Genomic DNA, 14,657 nt, shown 5'->3' with positions numbered 1-14,657 from the left:
GCCCTCCTATTTTGATGTTAAGCTTACCCTTTTTCTTTCTAGAAAATCGCATAACCTTTGTTTTATTAATGTTGATTCTCATCCCATACCTGTCGCACTGAATTTCCAATTCACTCAGCAATGCTTGCAGCCCCTTGGCTGACTGACAAACTAAAGCTTGGTCATCAGCAAACCTAACTGATTTTACGAATCCCCCGCCCACTTTCATTCCTACCTCGAGTTCTTCCCATGCCTCTTTGATCATTTCCTCAGCATACAGGTTGAACAGCAACGGTGATAATGGGCAACCCTGCCTTACACCCCTTCCTAACACTGCCCATCCTGACTCCCCTTTTCCCACCCGCACCTGAGCAGTCTGAGACATGTACAGGTTGCGGATTAGCCTCCTTTCCCTCCAATCTATTCCTATTTTCTGCAATATACTCATTAGTTTTTCCCAATTCACTCTATCAAACGCTGTTTCGAAATCTACGAAACAGGCAAATACCTCCTGGTTGTGTTCTATATTCCTCTCGATTAATAATCTCATTACTGCAATGGCATCACGCGTACCTCTCCCCTTCCTAAACCCAAACTGATCATCCCCTAAGTAATCATTTGCCCTACTCTCTATCCGTTTGTTTATGATCCTGAGAACAACTTTAGCTGCGTGGGATATCAAACTAATTGTCCTATAGTCCTCACATGACGTGGCCTTTACCTTTTTCGGAATCGGAACTAAAACTGATCTCACAAAGTCTTCCGGCCAGATTCCCTCCTCATAAATACTACGGATCAGCCCATATAGCCTCTTCCTCCCACATTTTCCTAAGCATTTTAAAAGTTCCACGGGAATGTTATCTACCCCCACGGCCTTATTTAGTTTCATCTCCCTTAATGCCCTTTCTATCTCATTGTCTAGTATGCCTGGACCTAAGCTGTCTTCCTCTACGTCATTTTGTTTTTCAATGTCTAACTGTGTTGGTCTGAGTTCTTTACTATACAGTTCTTCTATATACTCCTTCCATCTCTCTTGGATCTTTCCTGCGTCAACTATTACCTTACCCGCCTTATCTCTAACTATTAGCATAGCTCTTCCTTTCTTATTTCCCGATAACGATTTAACTTTGCTGTACAGCGCACCGATTTCACCCTTCCTCTGCAGACTTTCCATATCCTCGCACTGCGTCTTCCACCATGCGTCTTTTGCCTTATTTGTTGCCCGCCTCAATTTATTGTTCAATTCTTTGTACTTCATTTTGCCTAATTCTGTATTTATATTCTTCCATTTTCGCCGCTCATCCATCTTTGTAATCATCTCATCCGTGATCCATGGTTTCCTAGTCCTTTTAGCGTTAACGGTTCCAATAGTGTTTTTTGCGGCTTTAGACAACCCTTTTTTGATCATTTCCCATTTTTCTTCGATAGTAATAAGCCCTTTACCATCCTCCATGATTTTCTCTACCGCCTGTTTGTATTCCTTCCTTTTCAACCCATTTAATGCTTCTACATTCCATTTTCTAACTCGCCGCCCCTGCCTTATCCTTTTGAAACGTACGCTACATTTCATAACAACTAAATTGTGGTCTGAGTCCGCATCCGCTCCCGGAAAGCTGTGGGAATTTATCACACTATTCCTAAACCTGTGTCTAACCAGGATATAATCTAGCTGATATCTTCCTGAGTCACCTGGCATTTTTCATGTATACCTGCGTCTTTTGTGGTGTCTAAACCAAGTGTTGGTGATGACTAACCCCTGTCTCCTGCAGAACTCAACTGTTTTCTCCCCGCGGTTATTCCTCGTGCCTAAACCGTAGTCGCCCACCTCATCACCATCTCTTCCTTCGCCTACCGTCGCATTCCAATCCCCCATCACTATCAAATGTTTCCCTGCAAGAACACATGCAATCATGTCCTCTAACTGATCGTATATCCTATCGACCTCTTCTTCCTTATGGTTGCTCGGTGGCATGTATACCTGAATAATAACTAAGTTCGTCGGTTCTGCTTTTATCTCCACTAGTAGTATTCTATCCGTTACCTGCTCTATGTTGACTACGCTTCTTCCTACCTCTTCATTTAATACTATGGCAACCCCTCGTTGGCTCTCGTCCCCACCGCTGTATATTATTCTATACTTATCACTCCAGTAATCCCCGCTATCTTTCCATCTCACCTCGCATAGACCTAAAATATCTATATTTCCCCTTTCCATCTCTCGCTTAACATTCTCCAATTTCCCTGTCCTCATCATTGTCCTAACATTCCACGTTCCTATTCTAACTAATTTCGGTTTCTTCTCCTGCGTCTTCTGTCCTGCTGCTGCTGGTTTTCCCTTGCAAGGGTTTCGTGGGATGACGACCGCGGAAGCCTTGCCTCCCCCGCTGCCGGGCACGACACACGGCCGATTGGGCCGAGCCCCGTGGTTGCCAGGACTCAAATTATCTCTATTGTCCATCATATTTTTCTAGGGAATGATAATTGAGGTGGTTTCCCGTTGCCTTCCTCAATAGTGTTTTTAACGTGCCACCATCACTTACTGGCCGCCCCACTGGGGTCAGACGCCATTGCAGCCGCCTCACTGAGGAACAGACGCTGCGTGGACTACCTTTCGTCTGGCTCCTAACCTTCGACCTATCTGGCATGGGTGACCCTACCAGGAGCAATAATTATTACTCCCGCCTGCACAGCTCTAGGGGTCATCGGAACGCACAAGCCCTTCCACCACGTCAAGGTTGTAGTCCGGGGAGGGGATATATATATATATATATATATATATATATATATATATATATATATATATATATATATATATATAACATATCTTTGAAATGGAACGCTCTTCTGCGACGCACAAATATATAAAAACACGGATGTAGATTTTTAGAATATAGAGACACAAAGAAAGGACACTCACAATTTGTTATTTGACGTTTCGACAGCTTGACTGTTGTCTTCAGTTTCTGCTTCAAGCTGTCGAAGCGTCAAATAACAAATTGAGAGTGTCCTTTCTTTATGTCCCTATATTCTAAAAATCTACATCTGTGTTTATATATATATATATATACATATTTTTTATATATATGGGGAGTCCGGTTGGGCAGTGTTAGGAAGTGGTGTAAGGCAGGGTTGCCCATTATCACCATTGCTGTTCAACCTGTATGCAGAGGAAATGATTAAAGAGGCATGGGAAGAACTGGAGATAGGAATGAAAGTGGGCGGGGAATTAGTAAAATCAGTTAGGTTTGATTGGATGACCAAGCTTTAGTTTGTCAGTCAGCCAAGGGGTTGCAAGCGTTGCTGAGTGAATTGGAAATTCAGTGCTACAGATAGATAAGGGATTAGAATCAATATTAATAAAACAAAGGTTACGCGATTTTCTAGAAAGAAAAAGGCCAAGCTAAGCATTAAAATAGGAGGGCAAAAACTAGAACAGGTAGAACAGTTTACGTATCTCGGTAGTGTTTTGGACCAAGATGGTATCAAAGTAGTAGGGACGTAAGTAGAAGAATATCGCAATAAGGCAAAGAGGCTTTCACACAAGGAGGAGGGAGTTGATGACAGGGACGTTGAGTAAGGATGTTAAAAAAGACTCGTAAAAACTTTGATATAGAGCGTAGCTATGTACGGCGCGGAACGTGGTCATTGAAGCAGGAGGATAGACGTAGACTGGAGGCTTTTTAAATGTGGGTATGGAGAAGAATAGAGAAGGTGAAATGGACTGAAAGGAAAACAAATGAGGCAGTACTTGGTATGGTGGGCGAAGAGAGGAGTTTGTTGGAAGATATTACTAAGGAGGCAGGAAACATGGATGAAGGGGGTATTGATCGGCAGCGGGATGTTGACGACGGTGATAGAGGGGAGAATGTTGGGCAAACGAGGAAAGGGAAGGAACAGGATAGTGATGTCTTATATGGGGGATGAAGGGAGGAATGAAGTACTCAGAGATGAAGAGGGACCTGATGTAGAGTAGGATGTTGTGTTTTGCCAGGGGTCACAAAATATTTGTTTGGTAATTATGAAGTGTAAGTTGAACTCAAAATGCAACTCAATTCAATTACTACTATTACCATGTCAATGGAAATTCAGTGAAGACTTTAATAATATTACTTTGGGGTGTACAATTTTCTAAAAGTTAAATTATCTAAATCACTCAGCAAAACTAGTTAACTAACTGAAGCTGCGTTATCTGCAAACCTATTTAATATAAGGATTTATCTCCTTAGCAGGAGAGCAGTTAAATCAATATTATGTTGAATTATGTTCTTAACCATAATGTTTATTTATTTTTGGCACAGTAACCGTTAAAAGGTCAAAACATTACAGGTACCTCTTCCAGGCCCTCCTTAAAGGCATTTAACCAGCTCAAAACTTTTGAGTAGAACAGAGCATAGCCCCTTTAAGACTCGCAAATCATTTTACCAGTCTCCTTTCAAGAGATTTTATCAGTTTAGCACAAAACTTACTGTAATTGAAGACCATTTTTCTTCGTCAAATTGTCGGCGCGCAGAGGGTTTGCAATAGCTTATGTCCTTACACTTCCAAAGCTTCGAGAGCACTAAGACTGCTTTATCGGCAAATCTTAGGGATGAGCACACCTATTTTAAGTGATATGATCTCACTGCGATTCATATAAGCAATGTGGGAAATTCATTTGCAATACTTTCGGAATACACTCGTTGTTAGGATATTGTTGGTAGTTTTGGGGTGTAAACTTATTTTTTAGTATTATTTCTGTTTGTTGGGTCGTATAGTTTAATTAATTGTGTGGTTTTTTGGGCAGTGAATATGTTATAAATGTTTTTTTTTTGAAGAATATCCCGCTTGTATATCGGCGCCATGCGACTCACGCAGTTCACGTGTTTTATTGAAGATGACGCGACTAGTGTTGTGCGCGCGAGAGAGTAAGAGAGAAGTCAGAAATTCGAACTGCGCATGCGCGAGGACGCACTCATACCGTGAAAGGCAATTGTGTGTGAATAGCTTAAGGGAGCAACAGGTACTTCCCCGAACTTCTACGCATACTAACGTAAGAAATACGTCTTTGTCGATTGCGCAGGACTTAGTGAATACTTATCCAACCTTGAGGAGAGAGTTTGACAAACGCATTTAGCATCACTGGAGTTTTAAGTGTGCATTCCTCTCGTGTGTACGTCAACAGTTATAAAAAAACCCCTCCCGCTGTGTTTTATTTGTGTGTGAATTGGTATTTTTTGTCCACAACTTTCGTCTGGACCAATCGGACACCATCTGCTTGCTTCGTAGGCGTTCCCGCACCACTAATCTTCACTGTATTCCTTCACAAAGAGTTTAATTCATCAATTAAAGGTGAGTTTCGCATTTAAACAAAAGTACGTTTCTTGTTATCTTACCATTGTTGATACCGCAGTCGTCCTGGATACCGGTTGTTTTGTGTGAGCGTTGGGCGTTGAATAGAATGTTAGAATCCCTTTTTTTCTTTATTTTTTCGTCTCGTGTGGGTGTATTTGCGTAGGTGAAGGCTTATCCAGTGTGTTGTAATCTTACTCAAGGTGTTTCGTGAGAGTATAAATGCCTTTCATGGGTTTAAGCAATGGAATACCTCTTGTATATATAAATCACCAGCTCGACAGAAGTTTATTTCGGCCGTTGGCCTCAAATGTTTTGCGTGAAAAAGAAACTCTATGGTTGAAATATGTGTTCGTAACTCTTTCCTTGTAAGGTCTCGTTTGGATAGGATGTTTTCTGTCGAAAATCCGTGGGACGCGGGTGAAAATATGTGTCGTACAATTCTAAATGCGTATTGTGGTTCAAGTTTATAGTGTTGGTGTAGTAATTACGACGTTTTTGAAGAAGGATTGAATGAAAGAAACACTTTAAAGTCGTTTTAGCATAATAATGTTGCTTTGGCTAACCTCAACAGAAGTATTACGTTTATACTAAATCTAATGAGATTTCGTAATAGCCGAAACTAGTATATTTGGGTTTTAGACAGTTGTGTGTTGAATTTACAAGTTAACCAGACACAATAATCTATTCAGTTCAGTAGATCTATTCAATTTTCTCTTAAACAAAATGGTAATCAGCATTCAGTCACCCGTTGATTAGATATTTTCCCACCATATCTGACTGCCGGGCTAAAAATCAGGTCAGCTAGTTTTGTGATAAGTTTGGTATGCATTAACCGTAAAAAAATGCTCTGTTAAAGCCAAAGATCCGCTATTTGAAGGAAGTGTAATTTACGTAGGCTTGATTCGTGGCGGGTTTAATGTTTAATCTTACCAATGACGATCTCACTATCATAATTAAACCATCAGGGCTAAAGTGAATTTGAACGCAACAAATTATGCACTGTCCTCAATTTAAAACTCGTTTCATAACGTGAACATTCCATTGTATAACTAGCTGCCGACTCGGTTGAAACAAACTACGAGGTATGTCCAATAAATCCGCGAACTGAGGCCATAAAAACTTCCTTTTGCTTCAAATTCAGAGTATGTATCAATGATTTTGTTGTCTATACCTTCTTCAAAGTATTCTCTGTCAATTCGTAGTAATGGCTATCTATGCCTTCTTCTTATTATTATATATTCCATCTTCTTGTATTCATTTCCACTGTTTAATAATAATAAAAGCACCCTCCCCTTTGGAAGTCCTCCTCCTCTTATTTAAAGGCAGTTCAGTTCTTATTAAGGTTCTTCTTATTTAATTATCAGTAGTAGTAGTTTTCCATATCGTCGTTTCTTCTTTGCTTTATTATTATTTATTGTCTGTCTCTTCTCCGCACATATTATTATCATCTCGTGTGCCCCAAAGTGATACGACACGTACAATGTCCCCCCCAATCATCATCACAATCACATTTCATCGCATATATATCGTTAATATAAAAAGGAAAAGTCGCAAAAATGGGCAAAGATCTATTAAGAATATTGTAATAATAATAAGGAGGAGGATTGTGATGATCATAGGATCAAAGGTGATTTAAATTAATTAATTGCCAGAAACAACGGCGAACATATATCAATGTGCTCTCTGAATAATGTGCTCTGAATGGTGTGCATTGTGTCATGGTGTCAAATTCCATTTTCAGACGACAAAAAGTATTAAAAACAAGAAAGGACAACAGAAACTATAGCATAACTGGCACATACCATACTCACAGCTCGACGATCCGCCAAAGCACACAGACGGCTCCTCATTGGGTTGGTAAGGCAACTAGTCCCAAGCTAGTGGGCGGGGCTGTTGTCCAAGGCCACCGTAATGCACCAGTCTGCGTGTGTGTAGGCACTCTGGGCACCTGCAGCTCCACCCAAGCTATGTGATTTTTCGGGTACCAGATCTTCCTGGGAAACCATAACCGGCACAGTGTATTAAGGAACTGGCCCCCCTTAAAACCCTGATGTGTGAATTTCGCACGCCGTGAATAGGGCTTAGTACTGGGTGAACTCTACCATCACCCGTACCAAACTGACCTTCCAAGGTTGATTACTGTGTTTATGGTTTATATATTATCTCATTACCACCGCGTATATGAAACCTATGGGCATTGAATTTAATGCACATTATAATGGCCCCACACTACTTAAGTAGATCAGACCACGAAGTTAAAATAAGGGTGATAGATTCTATTTTACAGATAGATAGATACAAATACTCATTATTTCCCTGGACAATCAGGAATCGTAGTAGCAGTTAGAAACCGAATTCACTTTAGATGTATTAAAAACATAGAATTTACAAGTCGGAATGTATTTTAAAATTTGCAAAGATATCTGGTATATTTGTAAGAGCATTTGTATGGTAGTTGGTAGTTTATGTGTGGGTTGCTAGGGTTTTTTCGTCAATATATGCCATGTTTTGTCTGTGGATATTATAAATTTGTGACTTTTGCATGCGATATATTTTTACATGATTACGGGTGGTGTTCTAACACCACCCCTGCCACACACCCGTCCTGTAGCTTGCGGGTTATTAAGTAGATGTAGGTGTAATGATTCACAAACCCAACTCAACGAAGCATTTTAGTGACCTTTTTAGGTTTATATCGAAAGTTTTTTTTTGACGAAACGGTCTGCCAGGCATTGACTGAAACTTCTCAATTTCCCGAATGAGGTCTTTTACACTCGGATCCCATACGCTGCATGCGTATTTTAAAAATCATGTCTTACAAGAGCGTGGTAACAACGCAATAGTTTATACGAGTAGGTATATACGTATAAGCGTTAGGTATAATATGGCATTGAAGACGTTTGAAGATGACGGACGGACGCCCCAGCATACGAAGGCGGTTCAATGAGTACCCGTGTTAGAAATTAAGAAACCATTTTTTCATAAACCTTTTCTTAATTTTTCAACACAGTCCCCTTTTAGAAAGATACACTTCTCCCAAAGTTCCGGCCATTTTTTTAAACCCTCCAAAAAATAGGATTTGTCGAACTCTCTCCAATATACGACTCTGTCTCGGCGATAACTTCCTCGTTTGAGCTAAAATTTTCTCCCGCGAGCCATTTCTTCATGTTTGGGAATGAGAAAAAGTCGCAGGGAGCCAGATCGGGTGAATTCCGGAGGGTGCGGCAGCAATTCATAACGCAGTTCATGCAGTTTTCGAAGTTGACAACTCCCGGATCACCTTGTTGTCCACCGTGAGCAATCGCGGCACCCATCGGTCCGACAATTATTTCATTTTGCCAATCTATTCTTGTAAAATATTAATTGCCATTCCGGTCGACACACCCCCCACGGCCTCTGCTACTTCGTGCACTTTCGTTAGTTGATCGGCGAGAATCATGGCTTGGACTTTTTGAATGATTTCCTCGGTAACCACGTCTGCCGGGCGTCCTGGTCGCTCCTCATCAAAAACAGATGTTCGCCCACGTTTAAATTCGATGAACCAATATCTAACTGTGGTCATAGATGGCAAAGTGAAGTGTCCCCATCCAACAGCATCCAACTTTGCTTTCATCTCCTCGCATTCCTTACCATCCAAAGACAAAAAGCGAATTACCGAACAATACTGCTCTATTTTTCCATCTTCAAGCGAAAATCACTAAAAACACGTCTTACACTCGAATGACTGCCAAATCCAAACTAACCTTTTTAAATCAGTCCGAAATTTGTTGTTTCGCCATCGTTTGATAGATGGCAGCACAGGATGATAACATAAACTTCCGTCAGAAACGTCATTTGTCGTCAAACACGGGTACTTATTGAACCGCCCTCGTGTAATTCAACCGATGAGAAAACGTGGGAAAAGTTAAAGAAATGGTTTTTATGTGAATATTCGCCGTTTAATCACAATAATAATCAGATAGAAGTCACTGTAATATGTTGTCATGTCCTGTGATTGGCTCATTCTATTGAAATATATGTTTTGTCGAATGTTTTGGGTTTTAAACGCGTGTTTAGCAGTGAAATTTGTGTTCTAAAATTTGTTGAATTTTGAATGACAACTGAAACAGCAGCAAATGTCAGTTTCTCTGTAGTTTTAAATCTTTTCTTATTATATTAGTATACATGTCCCCAAAATATAATTAAATTTCCAATTGCTTTCATTGAATACTTCGGCAGAAGTTGAGGTTTGACGTATTTTTTAATGAGCTCGGGGACTTTTTGTTTGTGCCAATAAAATGGATCGAAGTAGCAAGCCTTTATTTACGAGTAGCCATATCAGTAAAAAAAAACCCCACGTTTCTTCACCTGTTTTTGAAACGTTTCAGTAATTCTACATCGCCTTTGGCTTCATTTAGTAGTGATTTTATTTTGAGAAAATACTTCAAATTCGCCCTGCTGTTTCTTGTTGTTTAAAAAAAATTCAACAAATTTTGGGCACAAATTTTTGCTGTTTTTCACGCGAGTTTCATGTACAAAATTTGTCCAATTTTTTTGTCCAAAATTTTTTTTTTGAAAAATTTTGGAAAAAAATTTCAACAAATTTTTTTTTACAATTTTGTTTTGGAAAAAAAATTTCAACAAATTTTTTTTACAAATTTTTTTGAAACTATGGACAACGAAAACATCTGTGCAAAATTTTGAGGTTTTTTTCGCTCATGGATTGTGTCATGTAAATGAATAAACTCAACAAAGACGATGCAGAGAATTACTGAAACGTAAGGTTTAAACGGATATGACGTAGAAACTACGACTAGATAATATGATCAAAGATTCTTTTTATTCCATTTTTTCAACAAAATAATATAGCTCATTAATAAAAAACACGTCTAAAACTTAGAACGGCTGACACAGAAAAATATAAACAATGAATTTTAACATACTTTAGCGGTATTTGTGTCAACATAATATTAAAAAAAATTGACAATTAGTTTTTCCAAATTCGCGAAATTTTTTAAAAATTCCCGTTATATTCTGAAAACACTTCGTATTTAAAACATTTCTTGAAAACTCTTTTCCATTATGAACAAATTTCCTTTTGTTCTTGTATGTAAACTGCTGTTTTTCTTGTTATTCAAAAAATTCAATACTTTTGGGTACAATTTTTGCTGTTTTTCACTCGAGTTTCATGTCCGTAAACAGTCGATAAAATGTATATTTCATTAGAATTAGCCAATCTCTGTTGCCAAGATATTACAGTGACTTCTCGCTGATTATTGTGATTATATGGCGATGTTTTTCTTAACCATTTGTTTCACTTTTTACACGTTTTTTTACATCGGTTGTATTGTAGATGTTTGCTGGGGCGTTCGTGTGTCTTCTTCAAGCGTTTTCACGCCCATCTTTAGACACGCACACGTACTAAACTATTCGTATCAATTCTTGTTTCAATCATATAGCAGAGACTCATCATTCATGACCATTTTGTCAACGTATCACGTACACACTTTGTTTTAAACCTAATTTAATTATTAACGCAAAACTCGATTTCCAAATTGTTTTATCCATATTTTTGTTACATCGAACGAAACTCGCCGTGCTCATGATAAAAACACGTCTAACCTTAAACGACTGCCACGGGCAAAGTATTTGATTAACACAGTTGAAAATTTTACCATACTTTAAGGACATGTGTACCAATCTAATAATACAAAAATTATGACAATCGGACAAGCCAAACCTGCGAAATTTAAACATTTCCCCCGTTATTTCCTGAACCACCATCGTATGTGAAACAGTTCAGAGATATGTGGTTTTTGAGATGAAAACAGTGATTAATTTTCTCAATTCATTCCAGTAATGTGTTCGTTTATAACTTAAACGGGGCTAATTTTCTGGATAGCCCTCGTAAAATGGTTTATGGCAAAATTTTTGCGGGGAATATCGCGATAATATCTGTTTACTTAGCAAACCAGGACATATAGACGTAATTTACTTGACTGGCCGTGTGGAGAATTTCGTTAATAATGTATAAAATTAGACTGAGGTCAAAGGTCATTCTTAAATCCTCTCCAATCCTCGAGTCACATTTGAAAGTTCCCACGTTACGTGTTTCGGCTTTTAAATACGATCATTCTCCCCCGAGAGTTGGATGACGTGTCATCCAATTACTGGTGGAATGGAGATGACGTCACTGAACCCACACTCCCTCTTTGACGTGATGTGAGTGGGTAGATTGTCAGTCCGGGTTTACTCGAAAGTGACGTAATAAATAATCGAGGCATGCTTTTTCCATGATGTCAGCATTTGATATCTTAAGGAATAATTGTGAAAAGTTCGACATCTACATGGGGGCTGAATAAATTAGATTTTCTTGATGAAAATCCCCCCCCCGATATCATACTACTCTGTGACTGGGTCGATTTTAAACTTTATTTTGTTTACAAATTTAGTGTATACATCAATGATAATCGATTGTTCACTTTTCGATAAAGAGTTACGTAAATATGCGTAAAGTCGACTCAACATAAACTTACGACTCCCGAATTAAGATCATCTCCGGCTCATTGTACGGTTCACTGATTCGTTCATTCTGCGCTGACAGTTGAATGCAGCTATGCGCGTCTTCGAACCGTTGTCCGGAACAGTTAAAAAAATATCCACCCTTCATGCACCTGCGAGGTTTAAGGAGAGACGTTATAGGTCTTTTTTTTCGTCCTATTTCCTTTTTTAACCGTTAAAACAGCGTACCTCCTCCCACTTAAATAGTCCGGTCAGCTGTTATTTCAAATCATTCACATTCGCTACAGCCTCGGGTATATACGTAAATGAGTTCTACGACCTCTGAACGTTCTGGATAAGCAGGAAAACATGACAAGGAAGGCCTTAGGGGAGATTACACACTAGTCCTCCCCCAAAAAGGTTGATTTTTTGAATAAATTGCGAGTCTAGGCTGGACAAGGTAATTCTCACGTGATTGTAGACCGCGAACAAAAACAAATTGCAAGATATAGTCTATTCTTCATACCACATTTATTTATGTGCACACCTTAATTTTATTATATTACAAATTATATCGCATGCGACACGAGTGGGCACTGATAAGGCGAATGAACACGAAGTCTTAAAAAGTATAAGAATTAATACCGGTTCTGATCGTGAAATTTTGACCGGAGAAGCCGTGCATAGCTGCTACTATTATAAATATTTGTATATATATATATATATATTCGAGTTGATTACTGTGTTTATATATATATATATATATATATATATTCGAGTTGATTACTGTGTTTATATATATGTATATATATATATATTCGAGTTGATTACTGTGTTTATATATATATATATATATATATATATATATATATATATATAAACACAGTAATCAACCCGAAGGTCGGTTTGGTAGGTGATGGTAGAGTTCACCCAGAAGTACTAAGCCCTATTTACGGCGTGTGAAATTCAGGGTATTAATAAGGGGGGCCAGTTCCTTGGTACACTGTGCCGGTTATGGTTTCCCAGGAAGACCTGGTACCCGAAAAATCACTTCAGCTTGGGTGGAGTTGCAGGTGCCCAGAGTACCTTGCCCGGGAATTGAACCCGGGACCCTCTGGTCAGCAGTCCAACGCTATACCTCCTGGACTACCGCGACCCACATATACGTACATATTATTTTTTATTATTATTAGGTAATCTACCGATTAAGGTAGGTTTTTAGATGGACACAGCTACCAAATAAAACATTTTCTGACTCCTAACAAAACACAAAATCCAGCATCCTACTCAACATTAGGTCCCTCTTCAGCTCTGAGTTCTTCCTTCATCCCCTATCCAAGACTTCCCTATCACCTATACCTGCCCTTTCCTCATCTGCCATTAACATTCTCCCCTCTGTTACAGTCTTCAACATCCCACTGCCGGTCAATACCACCTTTGTCCACTTTTCCTGCATCCTTAGGATTGCTCCCAACAAACCCCTCTCTTCGCCCACCATACCAAGTACTTCCTCATTTGTTTTCTTCTCTGTCCATTTCACCTTCTCCATTCTTCTCCACACCCACATTATATCTACAATAGCCTCCAGTCTACGTCTATCCTCCTGCTTCAATGACCACGTTTCCGCGCCGCACATAGCTACGCTCTATATCAAAGTTTTCTTACGAGTCTTTTCTTAATATCCTTACTCAACGTCCCTCTCATCTTAACTCCCTCCTCCTTGTGTGAAAGCCTCTTTGCCTAGCGCAATTCTTCTCCTTACGTCCCTACTACTTTGACCCTGTTGGTCCAAAACACCACCGAGATACGTAAAACTGTTCTACCTGCTCTAGTTTTTGGTTAATAGTGTCCCTACGAAAGGATGAATCTTGGGGTCCCACAATCTAACTTCGCGGGACCCCGCCAAGTGAGGGAGGGCCCATAAGAAGTTGCCGCAGTGCCCGGCTTCGACATCTCTGTTTACTGTTTACTAACACCTCCCCCAGCCTCTGGCCTACGAAGCCCCAAACATTCTCCCCGCCGCCGCGTTGCTTAGCAACGCAGTCTCGTCAACACCATTGGCCCGCGCCCCCGTCACCCGTGGAGACGTCTTGAGGTCGTCTCTCCCTCCTCCGACGAAACCTCCTGAACCGTTGCCGGCGCCGGGGAAATTTTAAAACTCCCGTTATTCCAGAGAGGGAGGAGGAGGGAATGGCGGACGGTGGCTTCCTTTCGGTGGAGGCATACCAACTCTCTTAACCCTCTTCCGCTATCATCTCGGCTTCCGCGTCCAAGACTCCGGTCTCCCAGCCACGCGGGTTGATGCTGCGCGTATGATGCTTTGTGTCCAAATTTGATCCATTGCTATTAACGACGGTGCGAAATTTTTTCCCTTCGGTTCCCCTAAAAATGTATAAACTTAATAATGTCATAGTATATAATACAATTATATCTGTTGGGTGGTACTCTTATACAGAAGTGTTGCTTCGAATAAAACTATTATTGTTCGAAATATATATATACATACATATATATATATATATATATATATATATATATATATATATATATATATATATATATATATATATATATACACACCCACACACACACTCCTTAGAGATTGGAATAGGGACATGAGGCTAATCCACAACCTGTACTTGTCTCAGACTGCTCAGGTGCTAGTGGGGAACGGGGAGTGTGGATGGGCAGTGTTAGGAAGAAGTGTAAGGCAGGGTTGCCCATTATCACCGTTGCTGTTCAACCTGTATGCAGAGGAAATGATTAAAGAGGCATGGGAAGAACTGGAGGTAGGAATGAAAGTGGGCGGGGAATTCGTAAAATCAGTTAGGTTTGCTGATGACCAAGCTTTAGTTTGTCAGTCAGCC

The 14,657-nt window shown here is 39.7% G+C and overlaps 1 protein-coding gene across 1 annotated transcript in view; it reads left to right on the top strand.

The window, feature by feature from the left end:
• The first annotated feature begins 4,953 nt into the window (after positions 1–4,953).
• The window catches only part of LOC139693254 (plasmolipin-like), a 57,839-nt gene continuing 48,135 nt past the window's right edge, over positions 4,954–14,657 (top strand). The window contains exon 1 of the mRNA XM_071591360.1: positions 4,954–5,307. The gene's annotated coding sequence lies outside the window, so the exon portion shown is untranslated. The remainder of the gene's footprint in view (positions 5,308–14,657) is intronic.

The sequence above is a fragment of the Hetaerina americana genome, unplaced genomic scaffold (genome assembly GCF_022747635.1).
Source record: "Hetaerina americana unplaced genomic scaffold, ioHetAmer1.1.p SCAF_45, whole genome shotgun sequence".
In the NCBI taxonomy this organism is placed as follows: domain Eukaryota; kingdom Metazoa; phylum Arthropoda; class Insecta; order Odonata; family Calopterygidae; genus Hetaerina; species Hetaerina americana.
This window is presented reverse-complemented; position numbering and strand designations above follow the sequence as displayed.